Here is a 24,907-nt window from a genome sequence, read left to right as displayed (position 1 = left end):
GCGAAATGTCTAAAGAAGATGAATTACATAAAATTAATAATATTTAGATGGACAGCACAGCGGCATAGGATTTAGTGCTGTTGTCCTGCTACAAGAAGGTTCTCGGTTGAGTTCCCAGGCCTCTGGCTTTTCTGTGTGGAGTTTGCATGAGCTTCTTCCCACTGTGCAAAGACATCCTGTTTAGGCTAATTGGTAACTCTAAATTGTTAATAGGTCTGAGTGTGAATGTGACTGGTTGTTAGTCTCTGTCTGTCTCTGTATGTTGGCCATGTGATGGACTGGCAGTCCATCACATTAATTCCCACTTTTTATAAACACAAAGTTAAAACTTAATTTGACCCTGCAACTGAAAGAATTATCAGTCAGGCAGGTCCCAAGAAGATATTAATTTTCATGGTTGTATTTGGTGGCTGAATGAAAGACTTTAACAATACCTTTTATTAGCTACTTATTCAGCATGTAGAACAGCCAATCCTGTGATCCTAACCACATCAAGATGGCCTCAACACTTCGCCTAACCCTTTTAGTACAGACTTCCTGGCACGATTTCTGCCACGCAGCCTGTCCTTCCTGTTTATGTTTGAAACAAAGTGTCAGGAAAAGGGCTCCATGTGCAGAGTCCTGGAGCAGGAAGGTGACTCTGATCTTCTGCAGAGCTGCTTGGGAGGAGAGACAGACTATTTCTGTGCCGTTCTGACAGCCTCACAGAGAGAAGATGCTGTGTTCACCATGGGGTAATTGTAAGGTTTATGTGACAGGGAAACAATTGCTGAACTTCGTCAGCAGTAGTTGCTGTATCACAGAGGTCTCTTAATTGCAGGACTGGTGTTTGTCAACATGTACTTTAAGGGGAAGGCTCAGGAATAATGGAAGGGTTCATGTGAGTCTATAGGACATCTAAAATCTTTAACTTATAGTCCATTTGCAAAGCCATGATGTTTGACATAAGTCTTTTTAGTGCTGACTCAACAGACAGTCAGCAGATCTGAGTTTCAATAATGTAATTAACTGCTGAGGTGTTCATGCATAGAGACTAGAGAAAGCTGTTGAAAGGTCACTTAACGGCTACACAAATTTTGGCCTCTTTACTGGTCCACGTATTAAAATCAGACTGTTAGTGTAACGCAATACACACTGATAAGCATGGTTCACATGTGAGCTAAAGACTCAACCTAAGTCAGTAAGTGGTGCCCTTCTGTCCTTGCTGCTGCTTTTCCAGTGCTTGCATACTGAAGACACAAATCTTTCAAAATAGTTCCATTTCAGCTGTATTCTGAAGTTTTTAATGAATAATAATCAAGGAGAAAATGTCATGAAGTCTTCTCAGCTGAGGATTAATACACATTTAGCTGTCTACTGGAAATATCTGCAGCAGCAGGATAAAAGATGTGCCATTAATTCAAAATAAACTAACATTTTACCCAGAGTGACAAAGTGGCTCAGTGGGGTATTTTTGGTGAGGTGAGCTCAATCAGTGAATTGTGTAGAAGTTAGATTGTGCAGGATGAATTATGATTACAGTAGTCATAAAATTAGGATTAAAGAAAATGAGACCACCTGACTTTGCTGGGAGACAGCAGTCTCTGTCCATGAGGAAGGACAGACTTTATGACCTGCTACTTAGGATTCAGAGGACGGACACAGGCCTTACTTCACCTCAATAATGCGGTTATCAGAAGCTGAGCTCATGTTTCTTGTTGTCAGAACTTATGTTGTCTAGCCTCCACCTGCTAGTCATCAGCTGATGAATAATAAAATGAACTCATTCTGTCTTTTGACGTGTTCATTGCTCTCTCACATTTACATTGTATATGAAAATATAAATGAAGCCACTGTCTTAAATCTTTGCCTTGCATGCCCCTCGAAGGGTGAAGGGTGTTTAGGTGGTTATTCCATTAGTACAGAAAGTTATGAAAAGTGTGAACTGTTTCAAGCATACATTATCAATGATATACAATTTCAGTACAGCATTTGCTTCTTGATATGTACAGGCTTGCTGGCTGAGAATGTGCTCCAGTACAGCAGTTGGTCCAAGTCTTCACGCCTCTGTGTTTGTGAAGTCCGCAGTAAAAACTGTCTATTTACGATAGTATTCTGATGTTTATGTCTTGGTCAGCTCCGCCAGTTCTTGTTGTTCTCTCTGTGCTTTGGCCTTTGCTGGAGTCACTCTTTAATCTTGATCATTTGCAGTGTGAGTAAACACATGACACAAACTCTCAAGAGTATACTCAGTTTTGGCAATTTTTGTGTTTTGTCCACTTAGTGGTAGAAGAACAAGCTGGGAATTCAGCAAATGTTATTTGCTGGTGTGTGTTTTTAAACTAGAGCAGCTACTTGTTGTTGCCTGTTAAGATGTGAGAGTCAATCATAACATCAAGGTTAAGGCTGTAAAACTAACACGAAGCTGAAAAATACTAAAATGCTGCATGTGGCTGAAAATGAACTAATGGGATGTCACTGAAAGTAACATAACATAACTTATCACATAAGTCATGTGACTCAAGATAACATGTAAATATTATTAATTGGCCACAGGTATTACTACAGTCATTTGAATGCACATATGTATGAGGCAATGCATTAAACATGCTCTGTCAGTATTAACTGTTAAAAAAACATTTTTATGAATGTCTGGGTTCAATAGCCAGTGAATGAATATATTTAGTTTAGAGACAGCCTAAGAACAGGCATCAGCTTTGCCAGCAGACTTTTGACTTTGCTGTCATGCGTTGCTTTGAATACTAATACACTTTATTTTGACAAAGGGATGTGAGGTGACGAACAACTTTTTGACTTTAGTATAAAATTCAGGATCACTATCTGTGCGTCTGTGGTGCCATCGACAGACTCTGCAGGGACCTCTTCTCTCCTGCTGGCATTTATGAGCTGCAGTCATGCTGCTTCAAAGCTTTCGCACACACGGATTATGAAATGTGACACCAACACGTTGTCTGGTCTGCAGGCAGAGCTGATACTGATTGGATGGTGCAGAACATCAAAGAGGTCCAGAGTTGTCGTCCTGTGAAGTTCACAGACTCTGCTGTAAAATCCTGACCCTGTTTGAGTAAAAAGGAAAAAAAAGAAAGTGGCTGTTAAAACTCTGCAAGCAATCCCTTAAAGATTGAAGCCTTTAAAGGTTTGAAAGTGGATTCCTCAAGAGCCATATGTTATGTACCTCTACATACACTGATGTTGATTAATTCAGACCCACTCTGAATCGATGTGAGCTGACCTCAGTTCATTCACACCCCCTTTGAGCTGAAAGGAGAAAACTACAAAAGAAGAAGGTGTCGGTGAAAAGCTGCTCATTAAAAGCTCTTAACTTCAGTGGAAGTGTGAAAACCTTCATGACAGGTGACCAGAACAGGACAAGGACTCTTTCACTGGAGGCTCAAGCATCTTCTGCTTCTCTAGTCAACATGACTGCAGATTCACTTAAGGAGGATTGGCATCTCTCCTGAATGGACTAAAAGGGAATTTCACAGGTGCCCGAATTCCTTAACTCTCAGGGGGGAGTGAGGTGAGGAAGGGGAGGGGAATCTGGACTGTCTGGAGCATCACATTCCTCCTGCAGCATGTGGAAGATTAATTTCCCTTGACTGAAGCAGCTCACCTCCAGCCCTCTGATACCACAATCAGCTCCAAAGCAGCAGGTGAGAGGTCACGTCTCATGCAGCTGAGGTTGGGAGGGTTCACACCATGATGATTGTTGTGTGTCTCCTCAAGAAATTCCCTCCTGTCTGAAGGGGAGAGAAGCTTGGGGACTTTTTGCACTCAGGATATTCTGTTTTTCTTTCAAAATGTTCAGTGCCACCTTCAGCAACTGCCACTGTCGAATATCTGTTATTGTTTTGGCCTTCTTTTTGATGTAGATTAATCAAAATTTAATATGCTGAATTAGATAGTTTTGATTTCAACTTGATGGGACACGCCACATAATGACGTGTCGTCATGTGATCTTTCCTTATATTCCTTTATATCAAATGTCAGCTAGCTTATAATTTGATACATAATTTTGTGCGATTATATGTATTTAATATTAGGTTACAAAACTTAATGTCAGATCGACACATCAGAGGAGTTTTCAGACCCCCTGGTGTGTGTCCAATGTTCTCTTTCAATACACCTGAAACTACCACAGTCCCAATATTACTACTTTAAAAATTTTGATTGGAGCTCTTCACCCCACAGAGATGGACAAGTTTTTAATCTTTTGGTCACCGCTGTCATCACAGCACACACAGCAGGCTGCACTGCATCAATGTCATGCTCTATATGGAGACGCATTCCTACATGTCAGTTTAGAGCCAGCTTTCTAAATACAGGACAGGCCATAACCTGTTCACAGCTCTCCTGACATCCTGTTCCCTCCCTGACAGCACAGGAACCCAATCACTCACCTGTGTATTTTAAAGGTCCCACAGTAAACTGGATTTTTTTTTTTTTTTTTGGCATAAAAGTAAATGAAGAAATCCATAAATAATTTTTTAAAAATATATTTTTTTAACCTTTGTACTGAAATCTTTCATCTTGACTAGTGAGTGGGCATACCTTCAGGGTATTTTGCTTCTTTTATGCTAAAGTAGAAGCACTTCTTAAACACAGTAATTATTTGCAGGAGCTTCCCCTGGATAAATCCCAAGATTCAGTAGATTACAAACAAGAGAAACCACATGGAAACAACAAAACCTCAGATTACGCTGAGAGCGTATTTTAGGTGGCTCTGTTCACTCCTGTAATAGTCACATTGCAAGTAGAGACACGTCGAGGTTAAACAGAGCACGGCACTATTGTCCGACATGCGCCCTGATAATACTGCAGCGTTGGCAAAACTATCACTTGTCCCTGTTCATTTGCTTCCAAGCCTTCACTTGTGTTCATGCACGTGTAGTTCATTAACTACAACACTGCTGTTCATGTGGAGATGAAAAGTAGCAATAAATCATCTTTGGGTTTGATTTAGAAGAATGACAGCCCCTTCATCTGATGATAGGTCTGGGATTTTACATTGCTTCCTAGTTGGTGACTGATTCTGCTGTGATGTTGATTTATTTATTATTTTTTTCCTGACAGGAAAGAAAAAATTCCAGACCAATTAGTTGATAGTAAACCACTTGGAAAATACCACGATTCTTGGGTAGAACTTGTCCAAACTGAGATGTGTCATTTGATAATGGTTAAAATGATGGATTCATTTTGTTCTTCATAACACAGGAAAACAATTACCTGTTTCTGAGAGAGAGGTGAAGGATAAATATCTGTTTAGGAAACAACTGAATGTATACCCAACAGAAAATATGAAATAATTTTCTTTAACAAGGCAGTCCAAATAAGAGTAATAAAATTAAATGAAAAAAGGTTCACCTTTTCAATTTCAAAACAGGCTTAATTAAGGTTGTGTATCAGATTAAAAAATAATCAGGAAGGTTTTCGGTGAAGCTCTGGACCAATGCCAGTGGAATAATTTTCCAAGTTGAGAGAGCAAAGACTTCCTGACTTGAGAAATCAATTCAGAACTGACTAATATATTAAAATAAAAAATGAGCTACATCTTAAGTTCAGTTCATTGAAAAAAAAAAAAAAAATCTGTGGAGAAAATGTTTTTCAGAGAAAAAACTATGTAAACATCGCATTCAGTCTCTTCGGCTCATTTGTTTTTGTAATATGTTTATTTGTAGTTTGCCACATTCAATGACAAGTGGGAAACTCCCTCTTCAGCATCTCCTCAAAAGACTGCAAATTTAAACACATCATCTACTTTAATGGCCAGCTATTTAGAGGAAAGGAATCTTGTTCTCTCTGTGGGCGATCCAGAAACTATTAAAGCCTCAGCATGCACAACAGATGCATGAGATGTTTGGGCGCCAAATGACTCCTGTTATTTTTGTTGTTCAGTGGTCTGTGCCAGTGTGGTTGAATGATCGAGGGTTGTTGAAGATTTCTGCCCTGACCAGTCTTGGCTGAACACAGAGCTTTATCAGGGTGCAGTGGGTATTTATACAAGGCAAACAGTTTGCATTTCAACCATTTAGCGCAGAGCTGTTACCAGACACATTTGCTGTGGTGGGGAACAAACTTATGACCCTTGCTGATGTGGGAGAATGTACGGTATCAGGTCCGCCACAGCTGTATGAATGAAGTGATGTGTTATCAGTGGTCTGTCTCTAATTATTAGGGGAGAACATGACAAGGACAAATGGAGGACAGTGGGGAAACTGAGCAAGCCTGTTTCACACATGATCCATCATCAAACACTTATGTACCACAGGAACCATATCCCTCCCTTTCATTTCTTTGGAGTCAAACCTCTAACAAATGTCACACTTTTTAAATTACTAAGCTAAAATATGTCGTCCAGATGGTTATACGTCACTGTACATAACTCACAACTGCAGTAAATAACAATAATAACTTTGCTTTCAACGCACAAGTCAGTTTAAGTATGTAGTCTGAATCTGTTTAAGGAAAACAAGCCATGATAACTTAGGTTAGCCGTCACCACAAGCAGAGTTATAATGACAAGAGCCTTAAATACAAGCTCTCAGGTAAAAAAAAACAACAAAAAAACGGCTTGTTTTAATGAAATGACAAGAAGTCTCAGCTCATTCAAATGTTCACAGAATAGTGCAAGAATAGCTGTAAAACAGCTAAATTTGATTAAATTACAACATTGATACCAGTGCAACAGAAAAAACTATTGAACATGATATTTTAGATGTTTCGTTTACATCTGGTTTATCGTGATAAAAGCTAAATTGGGTTGCATGAGCTATGTTGAAGTTTAATTCCAGTATAGGCACCATTTGAATTTACCTGCTGTGACTCCAGAGCCAGCAGTCACTGCCATTGAACACATAATTTTTGCTTTAGTTATGGCAATGATTCTGCACTGTAAAGAAATGAAGGTCAGATCAATATTCGAAGCAATAATCAATACATCTACGATAGCAATATGTTGAATGACTATGGGAAAGCAATGGAAACCTGTAGTGATTAATTTATACAGACTTAACATCCGAATCCACAACTCCCCTAAAACATATGTGGATTTTTACTGAGTCCTGATTTATTGCTTTGCTTTTCCATCCCATAACTAAACTGTTTTTCACTCACACTGCTCCCGCAGTTTCTCATTCACAGCAGGCAGCAGTTTTCAGTAAAAACTGTATATACGATGTGCTTATCATTAAAAACTTTAGGTGAACATGGTGGTGGAATGAGCAGCTAAAGAATCGGAGGTGGTAGAGACTAAAAAAGAACTAAAAGATTGAGTATATTGGACTAGAAAACTCTAAATGAGAGAGATTGTGGTTTTGGTACTGCTGGATATATAAATAAACTGTTTCCTGAGAAGTTCATTATACTAACCTAATCTTAAGGAATCCTTATCTTTCCCTCAACTTCTGCCAAGACACAATATGTCAAAAGTCCTGCACTTCTTAGTCTTACCACTTCCTTTGACTTTTTAGGCAGTGAACCATCTACATTGACATAGCCAGAAAATATAATATCTGGGAGACAGGCCTGGTACAAGATATCAAAGTTCAGATTTTCAAAAGAAGACAACAAGGCACTTCATATTTCACAGGACTGTGAACCTGAGGTACTAATGACAATCCATAAATTTTGATTTGAAAACCTTGATGGCTATCTTGGCAGCGGAAATATGCTTTTGTTGTAACACAAAACTTGGGCTGGGGAAGTTTGGAGAGGCAACAACTTTGTGGGATTAGTCTCCATGGTCCATGTATATTTTTACTGAAAACAACAGATTTTCACATTCCAGGGCATCATTTATTCTTCTGACAAGCATTATGTTTCCAGGCACGCCTTACTAGATGATGCAAATATTCTCCTTCTGCTTGATTGTCTTTTCTGTTTCTATTCCCAAAATGAAGCTTTGAAATAAAGTGTGCCTCCAATTCGTATGGACTTGACTGGATCCACCCTTGTTGTTTGGGAGGAAACCTTTTCTATTCCCTCCAAATTGAGACTTGCTGCAGTTACACAACCGATGGGTTGGAGAGCGGCCCTCTCACATGCTGGAGTTAACTACATACGCAGCACTTTCCGCAGGTCACACTCCAGCGTTCAAACCCACAAACTATCTATTACCCTCAAAATGAAGCTGTTCATTTGTGCTTGTGGTACTGAATTCCATTTGTATTACTGTAAAAAACTTGAGCTTTGTCATGGTTCAGTAAATGATGAAATATCAGTTCTCAGTAAAAGCCAAACCTTCGGACTTGTATCGTAATGGCCTGCTGTCTTAGGGTTTGTAATGTATTTTACGTTTTATCTCTAGTATTTAAGACATACATACAATAACTGGATGAAGAAACATCATATTGTCCCCAATTGGGTTTACTGCCTTAATTGATTAGATACTGTATGTATCACATGGTCAAAGTTTCTTTGTCCTTATACTACTAAGAACTTGCATTTAGTGCTAATTGGCAAATGGTGGCATGCCAACACGGGATTGAGGTTTGAGTCAAAAAATATTTTAGTTCAGGCCACATCAAGGCTAAAGCAAGCCTGATTAAGTGCTTGTGCCTAAGAAACAGACCTCATAGTCACTAGGTGATTTCAAAAGCTGTCTCCGATAGCATTGCTGTTCTCCAAATGAAATGCATACATTGCTGTATAAAGGCGTCCCAGAAGAGAAGCTGTTGCTCCTGTGAGGCACAGGAAGAGAGCTGTTATGCTAAGGCCTAAAGCTGGAGCTGGTTTTCTTCAGTGACGCTGGGGATCAGCCCAACCCAGAGCGGGATCACTCCGGTTCATAGCTGGAGGAACATCTGGTTCTGTTTAGGCACAGTGTTTATTCCACGCGCCGTTCCAAGGGGTGTTTGTAATGTGTTCCTGTGTCTAAAGAGTCAACGAGGCCCCAAAGACAAGAGTTCAGCCATGAGATAACAGACTTAACGCTCCCCTCTCGTCTTCAAGACCGTCCCTGAGCCTAGTTCTAGTCCAAGATGGATTTAATCTTTGTTATCCTTGACCATCAGATAACCTCTTGTCCCTTCTTTCCCCAGCCTACAGTTTCTTCTTATTATCTTGTGGCTAAGTTTTGGCTAAAATCAGGTGGTTTTCTTCTGCATTGTGACAGGGAATTTCCTCATCCAACCAAGCAATTGGGAACACTAGCGGATAAATCTTCTATTTAAAAGCAGCCTTTTGTTTTAGGGGGAGAAAATTGCACAGTTAAGGCCCTGAAATAGAAAAGTGGAGGGCATGACACATGCTCATTTCCGTTGCTCAAAGCCTGTTTTGTGTTGCTTCATAAAGTAAATACGGTCAAGGAGCCATAACAAGAACGCAGCTTTAAGTTTTATTTCAGCACAAGTACTGTAACTGAAATGTGAACAGAAAAATCACTCCCATTCCCACTCTTGTACCTATTCCCAGTGCTATTACCACTATTTCCACTGCCATTATCATTTCCAGCTCCACCTCCAGGCCTGACCATACTCCTGGTCCCCTCTGCCTCCCATTCCATTCAACACTTGCATTCTACTGGTTTCCTGGCCCAGTTTATCACAACAACCACACTGATCTCCTTGACAATCGGCAGGAAATAGATGACCTCAGCTTCAGATCAGACATTGTGACCTACAGCTTGTTTATCAGGGACACAATGAACGATGTTTTTCACGGAAAATTCGTAAACATATCTACAAGTGAGAATTGTTTACAGAATCCAGAGGCCTCAAAGAGCTGATGCCAAAGTGAGAGAAGGAAAAACAGCTCTGTTTTTATAAATATATACACACACATTTTATATATCTACCTCTTAAACTGCCAAAATCTCCCCTAGCTAGTTCCTAATACTGTCTCTCTGCTGTTTAGTGCTGAACCAAACTTTTTGGGTTAAAAACAGCAGCAGACCACCGATCAGCGAGCTGGAATTCACTAAAAAGCTTATTTCTCTGTGAGGAAGTGTTGATGTGCTTCCAGCTTCCTTTTTTACTTTTTATGTCAGGAAACCAGTTTCAACAAAATATTAATCACAGTAGAACATTTTTACATTCTTTAAAATGTATTTGGAGGGAAACTTTAAATTGAAACCACATGCACCATCATAGTCCATAAAATGCCAGTGCACACAGCTGGAAATAGTCACTAACAAACATTACAAACATTAATTCAACTTTAAATAACATTTGCTTAAAACTACATTAGTGCCCAGCTGCTTCAGGAAATTATTTAATGTCATTAACATTACATTTGCATCCTGATTTTTCGAGATTTCCATTTTTGGTAAGAAAAATGTGTCTAATTTTTGACTGTTTAGGGGCGTTTTGTAGAACTTCCTGACCCCATCTTAGCTGCCAGTATTTTCTGGCTTCCGTTTAACATTTGATCAGATTAAGTATGGAATGAAGATGTCATAAATACGTTGGGCCAAATAATTACTTGAGAATTGTTCGGTTCTCAAATACTATATATCTAACAGATGTACATAAAACAGAAAAATGTAAATCATGACATCCCATCCCAGTAAATCCAGGTTTCTGACATAATCTTAATTTAAGCCTTTAGTGTACGTTGAGGTCTGTTTCCTCACCTTTTTTTTTTTTTTTTAACTGATATTGAAGCAGGAAATTTTAGAAAATAACAAAAACCTCTTCATAGTGAGTAGGGTTTTTTTTTTTTTCTTAAGTTAAAACTTATTTATTTGTCAATGTAAGCGATGATTTTCAGAGTTGGTTATAGATTTACAACAACTGTTAGCTGGTGTTAGGCAATCAGTAGTTGTAGTAAATGCTTCAGGAAGTTTATCGTAAGTTTGTTTTTCAGACTTCAAAGGCTTCATTAAGGCTGCACACATAGAAGACAAAAAGCCAGACAGCCAATAAGAATCAGTTTTCAGAAAAGACAAACAGGCTAATGTGGTTGTGAGGAGGGAGGAGTTGGTCTACAGGTGCTTTGAAGCCAACAGGCTGACTATGGTGGGGGGGGGGGGTGTATAAGGTTTGATCACTGTTATATTAATGGGGGGCACAACCGGAGATCACATAGTGAAAGCCTGAGGTGGTTCCCAGAGAGGATATGAGGCACTAGGTAATCATTGCCTAAGGTTCGAGGTTTCCAAAAATAAGAGTGAGGTATATGTTGTGGCATCCTTCTTTCTTCGTGTGACGTTACAGTTCAATAAACCTATAAACATAATCATGAGCATTTTCATTTTGAGAAAACTTTTGTATTTATATTATGAAATGAAACAAGATGGCAGTGTAGCAGCTGCTGCTACTTAACAATTAAATTTCCACTGATATGATCCTGTCCTACTGGCTCATGATGATCATTGTTTTGGAACCCTAAGTAGAATCCAGTAGTCTGTTCCACATCATTAAGATGAAACAGAAAAACTTTGAGCCCGACATCCTAATATAAACAGTAGGTATGGCTCACAGCACAAATGCTGGGTGGTGCTCCCATGGGTTAATGTTCTTTATTAGCCCATTAGTGGATGACAGAGCAGCAGACCAACCTGCAGGGGATTAATAGCTCACAAAATTCCCTTTGTTTCTCTTTTTATCCCGCCAAACACCATCCTGCCAGATACGGTAAAGCACATTTATGATGGCGAGCAAAGCTGTAAAAAAAGAATAAGCCTTTAAAGACAAATAAACCGTAAGCGGGACCGTAATTACAGCCTGTCAGTCATTTATATTGGACTCTGTAGTGTGTGATGGCTCCTGAATGGACAGCACGGTTGATCAGTTAGCAAGCACAAACAAAGACCAGGTAGATAAGCATACCTAGAGGTGATCAATTCCCCTGAATCATCAGCTTCTACAAGAATCTGAACGCTAATAAATGATTAAGGGGAAGGGAGATTGTAATCTCCTCATGTCTTATCATGTTTATGTTCGTGTGTGACAGGAAGGACACTCAAAGCTGCGTCACATTGGCAAGAAATGTGGCAAGCCAATGATAAGCCAGGATTTCCAGCTTGGTGATAAACACCTGATGAGCCTGCAGGGCTGACTCAACCAGGATGCTGTTTAATCACGCACAGGGAATGTACCTTCGGGCGAATGTTATATTTTGAAACAGCTCCTCCTCCATTTTTTTCAATCAGCAACTTGGTCGTCAGCCTTGGATGTCGAAATGCTATGTGGACTTTTTGTACTGATTTACTGACATAGACTTATGGCCTGACAAACTATTTTTTTAAATAAAAAATCTAAAAAAAATTTTGCCAAATAGGGGTCACTGGTCCAATTTGGGTGAGAGATGTCAAAATGTTTGAGAACTCCTGCCTTAAAGGAAATAAAAATATGTCAGTGTTGGATTTACCACTGTCAGTCCTTTAAAAATAATGTTAAGGTCAAACGTTATTGACAGGAACATTTAAGAGGGAAAACCAGGTCTAAGAGATGCTGTTTCAAAGACAAAAGTGGATTTGACAGAATAGTTGTAGGTTCCTAAATCAAATACTGAATTTCAACTTATTTTTAAAATTAACATGTAATTTGAAAACATTACAATTAGTTTCTGTCAGGAATCACCGGAAAATTGTAGCTAATGTTAAAGTTGACAGTATATCCTCCTGACAGGTGGTCTGTGGTTGATACACTTATGTTATGGGTGTTGTTTAGGCGAGGAGACAAGCAGCTGGGCGAGCCGCCTTCTGGATCCACTGAGGGAAGCACAGCATTAGTCATACAACGCTCATCACAATCCTGGGTTTTGCCATTTATGTCTGATGAGCAGCCAGGAAACTTCCACTCATGAGCTTGTTAATCGCACTCTGTTGTCATGAACGACTCCACTCTCGTCTTATGAGACCTCGATCAATGCGTAGGTCATCCACATGTGACGATATTGACTTTCTTTCGAACAGGCCTTTGGGGAAATGGATAAATGGGATAAAGATGAGAGTAAGGAAAATCGTGCCACAGCAGTCCGGTCAAAACTGGATTTATTTCTCAAGTAAGCGTAGATTAAAAAAAAAAAAAGTGTTTCACAAAGAACAAAGGCTGCAAATCGAGATCAAAAGCAATGATAAAACCACAAGACAGAACAGGGACGCCACAAACTTTCAAGTATGAGGAAGTGTGTGTATGAGTTTCTAAATAAAAGCAAATTTTTTTTCAACACATTAGCTCAATTTTCAGACTAATAGGGGAAGCCAGTGATGGAAATCCAAATGAAACATGGGCGTATATTTGTGTGCGTAATGACAGGTGAAATTACTGATGGCATCATCCCACAAAACCATGAGTCTGTTCAGAATAAAGAAAAGTGTGCTGTTCCTCTATGTGTCGCCTCCATGTCTCCTTTTTGTTTTCCCCAGAGGCCAAGGAGCATTCTAAAAGCACACGATGAATAATTAAAAAAGCGATTTCCTGATTCCAGGAATTTTATTGTTATATGACATTCACTGCATAGAAACACAATTATCTGCTGACATTGAACTGTAGAAAACAAATAGAGCAATTCAAACTAAATGATGAATGGTGTTATTGGAAAAACTCTTGCACCCACGTGTCTAGCCAACAAAGAGACCATCACTGTGCAAGAAAAAAAAAATTATAAGGAGGATATCACCAAAGTAAGAGCCAGAAGATATCAATGAAAGCAGCTCTCAAATCTCCCTCCTCTGCTCGGACAGACAAAGCTGTTGGAACAGCCTGAAGCAGAATAACCTAACTCTGCTATCTCATAATTAGCTGGTGCAGTGTTGCTGCTGTTGAACAGTGGGTCGTTTCACTGACTCACTGCATACAAACTGCCTGTTTATGCTGCGTACTGTCCCCTTGAAAATCCCCTGCTAACAGTTGTGTCTAATAACGTATGCATGTGTTGTCGTGATAGAGGCAGAGAAGCTGTGAGTATCTCTAACTGAAATAAAAACTGATCATATCCAGTGAGTGGAACAAACTGCTCTTTTACGTGTATGATTCCATGTAATAACTCATGTCTGACTACATGTGACAGACACCTGACTAATAAAACCTATTAGTATATGAGCCATAAGGCTACTGTCAATCTGAATATTTTCTTTTCCTCTGGCACCATCATTTTAATTTGGTCAATACAGCATTCTCACCACTCTTTGTTAGCAAAACAAACAGCTACTTTACAGCATGTAGTTAGCCTTTACCTCGTCATTCTTCTAGGATTTTCTTCAAAATATCTGTCCACATGATAGCCAAGAACCACCCAAAGCTAACAAGGATAAAGAAATACCAACACCACTGATATTAATGTCAGTGTGCACAGATGAACTGTGTGCATCCCCAGTTCAAAGCCCTTTGGGGGATGATTTGAGTTTGTAACATCCCATTAAAGAAGCTGACACCTTACCTGAGGGATAAGAGTAGGCCCAAAATTACGTGAGACTCATTGAAGCTGTGCTGCTTTGGTCACATTTGTGTTTTATTACCTCAGTCGATCTGCTTCAAAGGCAGGGCCAGCAGCCACTGAGCAGGTGAAGCCGGGCTCACTTTATACTCATTCTGAATTATAACAGATGGAAAGAGACAGACAGTGAAAGAGCTGAGGGTGGGATATTTGGTTTTTCACAAAGACTCTACAGTTCACATTTTAACTCATGGCACATTGGGCTGTGGGCTAATCATGAGGCCACACTGGGATGGTTCAGCAGTCCCAGAGGGAGATGATGTAATCAGATGGAGATGTAATTGACAGACTGGCCACAGTGTGAACATCGAGCCAGCACCAACAGCACCAACACCACCACTCGCTCATGTCCGATCTCACCCTGCACTCTACAATTACTGACTGTAACAAGCTATCAAGCCTTGGCCTCACTGAGTGTGCACTCAGCAGGATGAGCTGGTGTCTGACACAGGCAGCGGTTGTCCACCAGTCATGTGTCCTGAGGCAAGACAGTGAAGCTCTATCTGCATGTTATTTGAAATGCTCAGTGGAAAGTATTTGGACTCTTTAACTGACCTTTTTCAGAGCAGATATTCTGACATGTCACAGCATGACCAACTCGGTTATAGGTAATAATTTAACAATGAAATCCCCCCCCCACTCCGATTATTCAGGATCTTGCATACAGGCCCAGAAACTGAGCATTGCTTGGATGCTGGATCTTTTCTGTGTTTTTCCCCATCTGTCATATAGTAGCAATTTCCGCTAATGAAGAAAATGGCCAAACACATCAGCTCCCTGAAAGATCAAACCACAAGATTACGCAATAATTCTGGTTAGATAACACATTCTCAATTAGTTTAACGACCAAAACAAAATGGATAAACAAGAGACAGGGGCTTTTTGGACCCCCTGAGACGGTGCCTAAGGACAATTGTAAACAAACCACTGTTAATCCAAGCCTGGTCCCAGCACCTAATGAGGAAGCAGTTATTTCATGTCACTGCTTACACCTGTACTTTTTCTTGCTCTGACATGCTCAAAAAATGCACGAGCATCAACACATTGTTATGTGTTAGCATCACAAATGGAAATAAAAAAAACAGAGCATTGTTTACTGAATTTCCTAATTTGATTAAGATTAAATTTCTCGCTGAAGTAATATAAACAAAATGTAATGACTGCTTGGAAAGGAGGAAATGAATCTGGAGACTTGCTTTACTTCTTAAAAAGTGCAGTGTGTAGTTAATGGGTCCTAAAGTATGGAAAACTAGAGTTCCTTGTACTCACTCACCTTTAGAGCAAAGCGCTGCCTTTATTTTCCTCCCCTTTTTATGTCCTCCACAGCGTTGCTTACATTACTGCTGGTGCATGGAAAAAAATATGCACAAACCTTAAAGAGTGAAAGCACGTCAGGACCAGTGTACCTCTCTCACACACCCTGAGGGCCTCGAAACTTTTCATCCCGTCTGCTATTTTAAGCCTCTCTCTTGACACTGTGGGATGCATTTAGAGGGATGCAAGAGATGCAAACATTGAGCCTTTGTGTGAGCACATGATGCTCTGCACTCTGGAGAGCAGAGAGCAGACAGAACAGGACGGTCCCTTCACTCAATGTGTCCCTCTGAGACTAAAAGAGCCTGACCTCAGCTCCTGTCCCCCCAGCACTAAATCAAAGTCTCAGTAGAACACACGCACACTCAGTTTTTGTTCTACTGAGTGGAAAGGAGGGTTTTGTATTTTGCTTTTTTAATATTTGAAACAAAGAATGAACAAGATGTGCATTACAGAAACATGTTGGAGCTTGTCAAGTACAGTGGGTTCAGCTGTGTTTTTATATATATATATATATATATATATATATAAGCTCTGTTGTTTCAGGACATAATGTATAATTTGAGTTCAGATTTGTATGGTTCCTCTAATAAAAGCAGGAAGATGATGCAGATGTGTCAGAACCTGCACATCCAGATTCACAGGCAGGCCGTTTCTTTCCCAAAGCCAAACTCCAAACACTCGCTCATAACAATGGCCACAAAGACAAACTTACATTTATTATTAATGTAGATAGATATTCTGTTTTTATCAGAGAACTAGTTGCACTATTTCTGATATGCACCTTGTTTTCTCATTGTACTGTTCTTTTACTGTGTACTGTCTTTTTTAGTGTGTTCAGTTTGTTGCATGTGCAAATATTGCACCAGACAGAGAAGCATGTTCACAATGACAATAAAGCCATTATGATTCTGATCCAGATCTGCCTGCTAAATTTCTTCACTGGCCCAATCCCTCGAGCACAAAAGTTGAGCACAAATCAGTTCAGTGGTTTTTGCATAATCCTGGTGACAAACAAACAGACACAACAAAAACATGACCTACTCAGTGGAGGTAATAAAAGGCTCACATGGTATATGGTTATGGATCTATTTCTTCTAAGAATAGCTCTGAGCGGGTGGATTAAAAGCACAAATAATTCTACTTTAGGTGTCGTATAAACATGACGAGTAGAGCTGTTATATAAATATATTGCGGTGGTATTAACATTAGTGCTTCAGAGTTGTCTCTTATCAGTAATTGTGCTGATTTATTGTGTAATCCTTGAAAACTTCACACACCCACGAAACAACCCAGTCTCAGTAAATTTAATCCAGTGTCCTCCTCTTTCCCTTCCAATCCCTGGCACCGGTGCTATATGCCTGTGTAGACACAACATGCAGGGAGGGAAACATGTGGGAAGACAGTGAATTTGTGTCTGTGTGTGTAGCCTCACTGACAGTGAGTGCTGGGGAAGCTTTCCCAGCCTTGACAACGTGTGTCAACAGGATTTATAATCCTCCATGCAGACACTGAAAGCATCGTATCTTTCTTCATCCCAGCAACAAAAATGACTCGCGTGTAGGAATTCAAGGTCAAACAACACCTGTGGGGTCATATTGATGACTTGGGATTTCTGTTGGCATACACTGGTCTTGCTTGTTTCAGTTTCAACTTGCAGACAGAGTTTTGGGAAGTGCATAGAAACACTCAGACCAATTTTAGAATCTGGACTTTGGACATGGTGCCCGAAACCCAAACAGCTCTCCAGTGAGGGCAAATATTTGCCTTTGTCCCCTTCTTTCCTTTCCCTTTCTTTGCACACCATGGTGTTCTCTTTACAGCTCTTTGGTCTGTTTAGCAGAGCACCGTGTTCTTTATCTTATCCTGTTTTGTCCTGTATCGTAGAGTGTACTGTTGTGATACTAAAGGTTTTTGTCTAGGATATAGTCAAGGACTTACACTCAGCACAGATACCAAGGTGGTTGTATCCTGAGAGACTGTTGGCCTCTTTTGTCCCCAGCCATGACTCTGCTTGGCTTACATGACGAGGATTTAACCTTTTTTTTGCCTGATATTCTACTGCAGAAAATAACAGAACAGGTGGAAATAAAGCCATCCAAGGAGAGACAGTCACACCAGAGCTAGAGGCGTCAGATCTGATCCGATAGTTGAATTTTAACGTGAAAAGAAAAAGCTCAGTCTCCTCTCTTTTTGTCTTGACGCCCTAACTCTGGCTTTTGAGCAAACATAAAGGAAACTAAATGAACAGATCATTTACACACACAATTATAAAAACTCAATCTTTATTCAAGTCTTGGGTGACAACATTTTTTTCTGATGAGTACCTCTTTTATTTTTGTGATTATTGAAACTACTGCTATTCATTTTCATGCTGATGTGAAAATCAGTACCACACTGTGGGGTCTGTGGGGTAAATATGTAACCAGAGCACCACCCAGAAATTTGCTTGGCATATTACAACACCACTTCATTTTAAATTTTAATAGTTTGAGGACTCTGATAAGATATGTGTTAATTGGTTTTAGTGGTGCCAGGCTAGCTACCACACTCCTCCCAGTCTTTATCATAAGCTAAACTTCTTATCTTAGAGACATGAGTCCTGTCAATTTCCGAATGCAACTCTCAGCAGAAAAGTGAATAAATAGTCCCCAAAATGTCAAATCTGTCCTTTTAGTGTTCTTTACTTTTGTACCATGTGTCTATTAACCTGTAACACATATTTGTGTATTCATTTTATATCTTACAATGATTGACATATTCTTGATTTCTTTATTTACATATTGGGTACAGTTCCATTATATTGTGCCTGAAAATGACTGCCCTCCCTCTGCATTGCCTGCCTCTGTGCATGTGTAAACATGTATATCTACACACATTGGTAGAGACACAGTGGTGGCATGCACCTAGTTGGTTTACAATCAGCCAACAAATCCAGGGAATAAAAGGCAAACACACTGTAAATACCAGTCGACTTACGTATTCATGTACAATTTTTCACATCTGATACAAGCCATACCGGAGTGTGTATGAATATTACCCAAGACGAGATTTTGAAGTGGGACTGATATTAATCCGATTAGATTTTGGGGTAGGTGTAGTCTACTGGAATGCAAGCCTCCTTAACATGAGTTTAGATATTTTCTGACATTTTTATCACCCAAACCTTTTTAGCACAGCTGTCAGCACAGTTTGGAAAACATCCACTGAAAACTGACTGAAGCAGGCAGGTTTAAGAGGGATGATGCCTTAATGACAAAAGGAACTGACTTATTAGTTTGCAGATTTAGTATAGCATTTGTTTGAAAATGTATCCAGTCACTTGAATAATAATATCGTTCTATCTATCTTTCGCCAATAGTTGCTGAATTTCTAAGACCAAAAAATACTGTACAAGGTCAAGTTAATTTTTTCTGTGAAATTTGTGTCTCTTTCTGTCACGATCCGGATTTTGCACTCAACCCCCAAATTGGATATTCAGAGAATGTTTTTACTGCAGTAAAGTGTAAGGGAGTCGTAATGGGGGGGGGGTCATGCTTCGGTGTCCAGCAGATCCCTCAGTGAGATGATGACCTGTCTATGTTCAGGACACACTGGGAAGATTAACAACTTAATTGTGCAGACTGACAGTCTTTGTATGGGATTATGCCTTAGTCAGGACAACATTTGTGGTGCATTTAACATTGGGGATGAGCATACATGCACATTCCATCCCATGGGGGTAGGGAGATAGGAGCGAGGGGGGGCTTGTTTGTTTTGTTGCACCGCTGCCTCCTGCTCTGTGACCTCTATGCCTGGGAAGGATCAGCGATTACAATCAAACACTAATCCCAACAATGTTTTGTAATCCTTGCTATTGCATTCCTCCATAAACCTGATGCAGGCTGTTGGACAAGGTTGGCTCAGGTGATTTATGAGTCAGGAACAATCAGTGACCTGTGGCAGGACAGACAATAACCTGCTGACTGAGAGGTGCTGCTGAGATTTCACCTAAAGGTAAACATCCTAATTCATGTTAATGGATTTCGGATGTGCTTCTCAGTTTAGGAAGCAACAATAAACTCTTGTCTTTCAGAGTGTAGCTAATCACCCATAACTCCTCCTAACAGTAGCTGATGGACTCGGCGATAGAATAGGTTTTCAAGGTGTCCTGTGGTTGTGCACACATCCGTTACAATGCATCTGCTTGCTCAGGAGCTTTTCACTGACACACTTTAACCTTGTATGCCAGACAACACATAATATTAATATATAATGGTTATTAATACACCAGCTCCAGGAGGTGGGACCTCATAGTTCAGTTGTGTGCTATTTTTATTCCACTGCTCAATACATAGTTACAATGACTATATGCTCCAAGGACTCATATTGGCATGAAATAAATTTATGGTCAAATCTGGCTGTGACAGCGGAGGGCAGAGCCTCTTCTGATATCTAGTTGAATTTAGCCTGAAGAAACCCAACCATCCATCCGTCCCTTATCTCTAACCTTGCTCAAAGCCACAAAGACCAGCTGTGACTGACCGGCATCAAGTCGCACTGCGTCGATGATCTTTGGCTTTGTTCTTTTCAGAGTCAGGCCAGCACTGAAAGCCTGAGAAAATCAATATTTGTTTACGATTGTTATAAAAAGGTCCATTAGCAATCTATCTCATTTGTCTGTTCAATACTCTCCCGTCTTGATCTTTTAGTGGGCTGAGAGGCCACACACAGTCAAAGCACACAATAAGCTAGCAGCTAATAATTTAGCTGCTGGTGGTTTTTGTGAAAGTGATATCCAGTGCTTAGAGCAGTTTCAATCAATGTCTGACTTTTTCCAAAAGTCTCATGGAACAGCCTAATATACTAGTTGGAAAAAAGATTTGAGAAGCAAGTTCCACCAAATGATTGATGGTGATTTTACCACACAATCAAATAGCAACAGCAGTACTCAAACAAATCCAGGTGGGTTTCCACTAGCTACAACATCTCTTCATCTGAAATACTTAAAATACTGTGTTATTTACTGGCCGAGCGTATCTAGGTGTATCTGGTAAATACGACACAACAAATGTCATTACTGATGACAGCAACAAAATTAAATATTTCCCCTGAATAAAGGGCATGGTAGTATTATATCTCAAGTTTTCTGACTAAACAGGGAAAGCAGTATTTGCTGGGAGCACAGACGAGCTGACAAATTTCCAGGTGACAATATGAATAGAAAGGGACAAGGCCAGGTATGACAGCTGGTGCTTAGATCTGTCCTGTATTGACTCACAGCTACGAGTACAACCCCATGTTGCTACAGTAGCCACGTGGATGCCATAGAAAAACAAAACAAAGTACCTCTGTTCCCACCAGGCACACAGTCATGCACACTATCCTGGCTCAGATTTCCAAAGAGCTCTACATGCGGGGTGAAACATTCAGATGACGAGGTAGGAAAGGGTGACTCACTTAAATGACTCCAATACAAGTGTTCAAATAAAAGTGCGTTCAAAATCAAGTGTACAATAATATCCTGCCCCATTTCCTATAGCTGGCCTCTGTTGCATCTTGATTAAAATGCTGAGAATACAGGATCTAAGTTGTAATAAACCAGAAATACCTTTGGCTGGACTACAATAGTGACGTCAGCTCATGATCATAAAGATCCACAAGTGACTGAAAGACTGAGTGATCACAATTGCTCCAGCGATCATCATGTAGCTGCGTTGGAATTCCATGTTGACTGTTGCTTTTTCCAAATAAATTGGTATAAATTTAAGTTGACAGATTTCAGTCTTAGAAATTATCTAGTTTTAAAATACTTTGAATAACAAGAGGAGTGTACAGATTTAAAACCAGATGACATGACAACAGGTTCCATGACATACTCAATCCTTTAGCAGTATACTCAGCTTTGACCTTGCCGTGCTATAAAAGATGAACCATCAATGCGATACCATAATCTGATAACTATCACTTATCCTCCAATACGGGATGTGTTTTCTTCAGATATTATCTGAAGCCGATGATACCAGCTCCCTGCATCTGAGCAGTATATAGTATTTTGATATGGTCTTACATAAGCATGTTGAAAGAACTAGTGTAGGGTTACCATTGTGTATTCTTTTCACTGTACCATCTGGTGACTTGCACTCCTTAACCCCCCCAGTCCCCCACCCTCCTTTTCATCATTCTGTCAATTTCTTTGGTTCTTTATTTTTCCCTCTCTCACTTTTGCTCTTGTTGTGCTGCACTGTTCATCCTCTGGTGAAAAGTCCATTGAGAAACAAGCTGGTGACTATGCAGATGTGGGAATGACTTGAATATTTCAGAGACAAATGCCTGGCACTTTTGTGTCAGCAAAATACAGCAACGATTGTCTCAGTAAAACAATGACCAAAAACAAACAAACAAATGTTGTCTTTTAATTAACAATGCCAGCAAACAATGTTGAAATCTCGAGGGAAGTGGGGAAAATTCATAGGGGACGGCTGGCATTTATTATCAAAGGCTGCACTACAACAGTTTAGTATGGATAATAATTAGAAAGTATGGCCAGCTGTTTAATCTCTGAGCTATTATTTCTGCTTACAATGCCATTGCTGGCGCCATGGAGAAATTAATAGAGTCTCAGACAGCAACTAAAAATGGTTTTGGCACAGCAATGTAGATCAATGCTCATCTTCCTGTCTGCTTGCAGGGGATCGCAGGACGTTTCCAGAGTGCTGCTCTTCATCTAACTTCATAGTGCACCAGGGCTTCAAAAATACGACTGCACTTTCATTCACAATATTACAAGATGAGGAAGGTCATTCCTCAAACTTGCAGTCATCAGTTTGAATAGAGTTACTACGCTATCTTCTAAGCACATACTCTCCTGTTTCCCCAATATTTCCCTAAGGGGAAAAAGTATTGAATCAAAAATCCCATGCAACTCACTGGCCATCTGCCTTATTGCCTTAGAATAGATATACGTCTGTTCTCCTTGAAAAAACATATAAAGGATAAACATGACATGACAGAGACTGTGCTCATCTGGCAGCAGGGCTTCCCACTCTCCTGACCTTACATTGTTCAGTAAAATTGCAATGTTTACTTATATAACAGAGTACCAAATGACCACAATTAAACAACATCTGCTTCGCTTTGATTGAATGCACGACTTCTTGGATTTCATGTACAAGCTCCAAGGAGTTTGAAAACCATATGCTTCTTGTCAGATTTGAACTTTCAGATGTTCACACAGACTTTTTCAAAAGCAAAGGAAAGAAATGGTCATCAAGTTCACTTCAAATATGCATACTGTCTTAGTATGCCAACAAAAGAAAGTTTTCAGTAAATCTAGGGAATGCGTGGCTTCTAACGACACCACAATACCTTCCAAAATTTTGGACAGGAATGTGCTTCCAGCTTTGTGGAGGTCTAGAATGGTCCCATTGCTGTTTCAACATGATAGTGTTTCCACAGACTGCCTGTACAAAACCCTGATCTACTATATAGCATGTAAAAAATGGACGTGATCTTAATATTTTTGGCTGTAAAGCTTTACTCATCTGAACTCATTATTTAACCTTTAACTGCTTCTTGCTTCAAAATAGAAATGAAATGTGATAAGCCACAGAAGTCTAATAGTGCCTCACATTTACCATAATAATTTCCCTCAGGTCGTTTTAAATGGTTACAGCTAACGCCTATATATTGTGAGGTGCCAAAACATTATTATTTGTTGGTGTTGCCTGGCCTGGGGTTGGTGGAGTGGAGCTGCATGTGTCACATTAAACCAAGGGAAGGGCTGATGGCAAGGACTCTTCATGATGACCGAGGTTCTGGTGGGCGGCTACTCATCTATCCCTGGGGAGGCAGAGACATGGAGGGAGTTATCTCAATTAGTCAGATACCGCCTCGACAAAAAGCCCAACCTGCTCTCCGCTGTACCTCCTGCCCTCCCAGAGAAAGCTAATCAAATCAAGGCAGGAATGATGAAGACAAAGACTAGAAGCACTCTGTGGCCCGAGAAAGTGGTGGAGGGGCGGGGTGTATCAGCAGCAGTTCATGTGAGGTGTGTCACATTTGTAGTGGCTTTTAAATTGTGTTATTGTTTGTGTTTTAGACAACAAAGAGAAAATATATATGTGTATGTGTGGGAGTGCCAGGCACAAGGAGCTGGTGGGCAAAGAAGACTGCTTGGATAAACAAAATTGTGAGTGAAACACTTTGCATAAATCACTTGGTGGTAAAAGGTAATGTCGGGGTTTTATTTTTGGCATCATACATGATACAGCATGCCAATCCCAATCAAACACCCACTGATGTTATATTTTGACTCTATTTTCATTCTCAGACATTAAAGTAACCTGATCAGTTAAGTGTTAGATCCAGGGATTAAGGATTTCTGGTTTCCAGTTAGTTTTGTTTTGAAGATAATAGCTTTGTTGTTCACAGGTTCCTTTCTGATGTGACTTCAAAGCTTCGTGCAATCTGTGCCAGAGGGGGTTTAGCCTGGCTTGACCAGACACACTTCCGTGCCCCCTTTTCATGTTTGGCACTCCATTTCTCTCTCTGACAAGCAGTCAGAGGAGTGTGGGCCCCTGAGCACTAATTACAGGTCACCATGTCAGCTAAGAGGGGCTCTCCCCACGTTTAAACCAGTGGCTGACATCATGACGGGGAGGACGAAGCTTTAGGAGAATCTTAGGGATCCAGTGTACAATTTATCTTAATAAACATGGAGAGGAGACATCTATTAGCATGCACAATGCACAGCTGGTGACCTCCCAGAGCACTGCATTCTTCTTGACTTATGTAATATCAGGTTTTAGAGCTTAGAATGGGAAAATTTCAATCTGCTGCTCTTTATTGCTGGTTTATTCAACTTTATCAGGCATCTTTGTTTTCATTCTTGGTTTCTCTAAATGTAGATTTATTATAATCTCATTTAACCAATGTTGCATTAGACGCCACTGTGTCCAATATAATCAACTCAATATATATATAGAAGTCACAGACAGACCTTCACATACAGCTACACTGACTTCTGATTAAATCCAAACTCACACCACCACTGTGAACATTTTATATCATAATGGGACATTTCATATTTGGACCTTTCTCTCTTTTGCTCCATCCGTCCATTACAGGGTTAATAAAATAAAAGAATACCAGCCGTATGGTGTTGGTGATCCGACTGGCCTCCATCTTTAACCTTTTTCTTTGTTTGTTAATTCTTTCCCCAGCTCTCCTTCAG

The sequence above is a fragment of the Echeneis naucrates genome, chromosome 22 (assembly GCF_900963305.1).
Source record: "Echeneis naucrates chromosome 22, fEcheNa1.1, whole genome shotgun sequence".
NCBI lineage: Eukaryota > Metazoa > Chordata > Actinopteri > Carangiformes > Echeneidae > Echeneis > Echeneis naucrates.
This window is presented reverse-complemented; position numbering follows the sequence as displayed.